This window comes from Cupressus sempervirens, chromosome 1, assembly GCF_028749045.1.
Source record: "Cupressus sempervirens isolate cs-2001-9-10 chromosome 1, ASM2874904v1, whole genome shotgun sequence".
Taxonomy (NCBI): domain Eukaryota; kingdom Viridiplantae; phylum Streptophyta; class Pinopsida; order Cupressales; family Cupressaceae; genus Cupressus; species Cupressus sempervirens.
In genome coordinates, this window is record NC_143118.1 from 457,206,693 (window position 1) to 457,212,139 (window position 5,447).

At 28.7% G+C, this 5,447-nt stretch overlaps 1 pseudogene; it reads left to right on the plus strand.

The window, feature by feature from the left end:
* The first annotated feature begins 414 nt into the window (after positions 1-414).
* On the plus strand, positions 415-987 carry LOC149578272 (germin-like protein 3-1; annotated as a pseudogene).
* The last annotated feature ends 4,460 nt before the right edge of the window (positions 988-5,447 follow it).

Consider the following 5,447-nt stretch of genomic DNA (forward strand, 5'->3'; position numbering starts at 1 on the left):
ACCCAAAATACAAGCCTCACACTTGTCACATGAATTTCCTATTCGTGGAAAACCTTCTACCATTCTTTTATTTGACAACAAATTTAGACCAGCATAGCCAAGATGACCAAACCTAAGGTGCCATATTTGTGAGGGGTCTTCAATCACACTCATTAGAGTTGATTGTGTGGGAGGTGCAGCACCAACTTGAGATGAGAAACATGTCTCTATCCTCAAGGGAAATATTCTATTTTTTGTTATTTGAACTATTGCAAGTAAGTTCTTGCTCCCATCCTTTTCATGAATGAAACACCTGTCATTCTCTATTAGCACTTTGCAGTCATGTTTTTTGTCTATTCTGCAATTTGTTAGGGGTGGTAGGTGGGCATTTGGCTCTAGGGACAAACAACTAAATGCAATTAATATTCCAACAACTATGTGGCAGATACGAAATCCACTGTCATTTTCATAAATGGGTTACCTTGTCTGGGTCCAAAAGAGACATTTGCAAAGCATTTCATGACTTCTGCCCTAGGCAGCCCAGTGAATACATCGGGCAACATATTTGGCTTTGGAGGGACACTAACCATTGCAAAGATGTTGTCGGGCATCAACATGCAGCCCAAAGTGTCAATCACTCAGGCAGATCTTGAAGTGTGTGGGCAGGTGCCTCGTCACACACACTCTAGAGCCACTAAGATTGTTTACATATTGTGAGGGAAATTCTTGGTTGGGTTCATCAATAATTCGAACAAGTTGTTCTCTCACATTGTGAAAGAAGGCAATTTGTTTGTGTTCCCCAAGGGAGTCACTCATTTCCTTCATAACATTGGTGGGACTCATGCCACTTTTATTGCTATTTTTAATAGTCAAAATGGTGGGGTTGTTGTTACTCCATTCGTTAGATTTACTGCTAATCCAGCCATTCCTGCCTTGGTTCTCACTAAGGCATTCTAGATTAGTTTAGAGGAAGTGAAGAAAATCAGAAAGGGTCTTGGTGGCAACTAAGATTATCATTTCTTTTATGGATTTATGTCCAATTCTTCTATTGAGTTTGAGTTCATCTAGTGGTGGAGGACTTGAACTCTTGAAACAGAGGTCACAAGTTCAAATTCCATTGGGATAGGGTATGTGCACCTTCCCATATCACTGTCACCATATGTCAACCCAAAAACTATGGCTAGTGTCTTAGACTATAAAAGCTTCTGTCCATTTACATTTTTATTCCTAGATTTCAATTGAACCCACCATTTTAATGTCTTTCATTTGATTACTTCAGTAACTCCTTTCATCCTATCATTCCTCCATTTTCGAGCATGAAGTGAAAAAAGTTATTTGATTGTAATGATCTCTAGGGTTTGCATACAGTGGAAAAATAAACTTGAACTAAATGAAATTTCTTTGCTTTTCCTTTTTGAAATTAGGCATACACAAATGGGATTTTAATGAATTTAAGGGCAATTTTTATGGGGATGGCTTACATATCATACATTAAGACTTAAGCTTTGGACTAAAAGTTTTTTAATAGTCAGAGTTGACTAAAAGTGTTAGCACAAGTTTGAGGTCCTTGGAAGCAAAGCCAGGAATTTGAGCAAAGCAATGGGCAACACCCTCTTTGTATTCTTGACTTCTTGAAATCTCTATGAAGCATAATTACCCATGTTAAATAAGGAAATATCTATACTAGTTAAATATGGAAATGTGTATACAACTTCTAAAATACACTAAGAAATCAATGTCTTTTATATATTGGGAATAGTACCAATAATTAGTGCATTCTAATAGCTATCCACTACCTCCTAATTATTAATATTAAAGAAGCCAAAAATAAAGGGCAACTTGAAATTCATTCATAAGTTTCACTACATTTCTACATGATCACTAAGACTTAGGAACCAATATAGATAGAAATCATTTTTTTACTATAAGCTGTTATATTTTCATTATATTTCACATTTATTCAAATTGGATTTTTTACAACTTTAAATTCCATTACATCGTTGTTTCTGTTTACAATTTGTCCATTTGTTCACAATGTGAAATTAAAAAAATTTGTAAATTTTTCAGTGTTCTATGAATCTAGTAACTATTTTAGGGTTTTGTTCTCTATAGTATCTTATAGATTGTATGGATAGATGCAGTAAATTATCTACCAAAGAATGAAGGTGATGATTCATGTGAAAAAGGCAGGACTGGTTTCTCAACTCAATTAACGAAGAAATTTGTATTGCCATTATCTATGCCAATTACTTTTGTCAAATCAATTGAATATTAGAGTTTGATATATGTCTTAGAAAAGTAGTTTTAGAAGATGCTTGCATGTCCAGTTCTAGGATCCCTAGCATTCCTAATAGGTTGAAAATGAATTTTTAAGGTTGAAAACATCAATGTACATATCAAAACTAAGAAATTAAATTAAAAAGTTGGAGAGATTATTAGTTAGAAATAGGCTCTTCAAATGTCACCTAAAGTTTCCTATTGCCTCTAAGACATCTATAGAAAATGAAAAAGAATCTTTAATTGACTTGACTTTATCTATTAAAATGATGTGTCCTTCTAGACATGTCACATAACTTTCAGACAAATTGGGGAATTATTTCTTGTTCTTTTTAATGGTAATGAATTTTTGCTATTTTATATTTACAAAATTTCGTGTTATGAACTTCCCAGTGAATTTTCTTTTTCATGTCTCGTATAGAGGCTAAAAAATGAAAAGTTTTAAATCTTGTGATGTCTTTCACACATCTTCTTGAATGAAACCCAAATAATAAAGTTATTCTTCATTAAAAAAAATCATATAATTTGATTTCTTACTGTGTTTGATAATTATGTTACAAAAAATGTTCAATAATCATTGTTACATAATAGATTGATTTTCAAAACACTCCCACCAACACCTAAACAAGTTGCCTTGAGGAGTCTATAGAATGAAGGATACTATCCCACACTCTTGAAAATATTGTATATAAGAAACAAATATAAACAAATTGAATTTTGGGAGGAGACATTGTTGGAAATTGTAGTGCTTACTTCATGTGAATAGGTAAAATTATCGAGAAGTAATATCATGATCTTAAGTAATCTTATGCTATCTTTTTGTTGCAGTCACATTGTTGGATGCTTCTTCCTTTTTTCTGCCAAAGCTTCATATGATAACTTTGTCTCTCTAATAAGAACTTCCATGAGTGTCATTTTTATTAAAAAAACTACTCCTCTTTTTAACTTTAAAAAAAATAATTATTACCCAATTTTCTGTTTCTTTCTTTTTTATTCATATTGATTAACTTTGATATATTTATTTTTTGTGTAACTCCTTGAAATTGTTCATATTTGACTTCGAATTTCAGTTGTCAAATACATTTAAATAGTTTTGAGTTATATGTGCTCATTATATAATATGTTCATGCTATTTATGATTTTAGCATATACGAGAAGCATTATTTGATTAGTTAAGTTATCTTCTTACACTCATATTTTAGGATATCAAAGAAAAATGAAAGAATATTATATGTTTCTTGTTTGGTTGGAAGAAAAATCTAGGCAATTGTATTAACAAGTATTGGAATTTAAACATTTTTTGGGATAACAATGCATTGTATGGAAGAGTATTTAAGTACTTAATTATTTTATTGTTTCACAATATTTTTGATTTTTTTAATAATTTTGTTCACATTATCTTATAACCAGTTTTCTAATAAACATAAAAGATTTATACTTTGAAATACTTTGAAGAAAAATTACAATGAAAAAAAAAAAAAAAAAAAAACTCAAATTCAAACTTACTCATTCATATATATATTTATATATATAGGGATTAATACTTTATATGGGGATTAGAATTATAGAAAAGTTTGAAAAGTCATTAAATAAATTGTAAAAAATGATTGATTCCTAAAAAAAGGATCTAATTTAATTTAAATGCTTACTCATTTAGAAACGAATGAGTTTACTAATTGGTAAATCTAAATGAATTTTGTATTTTCTTAAAATAAAGTTAGTTTAATCAACTATTCCAAATGAATAAATATCCTATGTATTGTATCCAATGGCTACAATCTTAGTTAATTGTAATATGTATAATATAACTTATAAGTATTAGTATCAAATTTTAAAATAAGAACATCCTTTCCAATTTAATACAATTCAAGTAAACATAAAATATTGTTTATTATTTTTAACATAAATTTTATGTTTATGAATTTTTACTAAATAATAATAATAATTAATCAAAACACATAATAATTAATGCACTTTTTAAAATTAGTTTATATTTTAATTGAAATAATTTTTAAAATTAATTTAATTTTAATTGAAATATTTTTAAATTGATTAAATTAAAACTAATTATTAAATATTTTATTATTTTTTTTTGCATTTCTTTTAGTTTGTTTAAAGAACAACAAATAAATAAGCTCTATATGACTCACAACTTGGAGTAATTGTAGAGATTATTATATAAATCCACTCATTACTTTTATCTTGTTTTTTATTTTGTGTAGAGGAAATACTAGAAGAATTTAATAATTTATATGAATGCGACATGTGATTGTTACACTGGAAGGTGTAAATGACCTATCATTTTGCTCAGTTTTACTAATATCCAAATCATATTGATCAATCACATTGAGCTGGCCGTGAACTAAATTAAGCCTAGTAAAGACATAAAAACATGTTTACAACACCCATTTATTGATATTATTTTATTATAAACTAGTTAAATTTTATTAAAACTTAATAATTTTAAATTAATATATATAAATTTATATTTATATAAAATATTAACTTATAAAATTATTAATAATTTATTGATTGAAGTGTATAGAGGTAGCTCCCAAGATAAATTTATAAGTTCTTAGATTTTATCTCTATAAATGTTGGATCAACATTCATCTCAATTATTGGACAACCATCTAGTGTGCCAAAATTCATGGACAATACCACATCAAGTAGTCTCATAATTCTTGTATAGGTACAATTATCAAGATCCACAAATTTATAAACTACCTAGTAAAGTATCATGTAGTCCCTCTCATGTTTGCAGTCTGTACCTTGTTTATTTTTATTTGAGAGATCCTTGTAATCATGTTCTTTTTTTTACATTTGAGATGACCTAATGGTTTGACGTTATACTTTGATTTCCAACAGCATAGATGTTAGATTACTATGTTGTTCAATTGATCATATTTGTATGATGATGCCATTTTGAGATGAATGTATGTTGTATGATGATATTTGGTTATCTAGTTTTTGGACATATCTCTAATTATGCTATATGTGGATTTAATGTTATAGTAAGTTGCTTCATTCTTTCTTTGTTATGTTCATGCGAACGTGAGCGATGTAAATGGATAAATTTGGTATAATAGAATAAATGGTTAAATTAGGTTATTTAATGCATTTATTGCTTTGGCTATGTTATTATATGCAATTGCACTTGATCTTGTGTTTTAGTGTGCAGGATTTATATC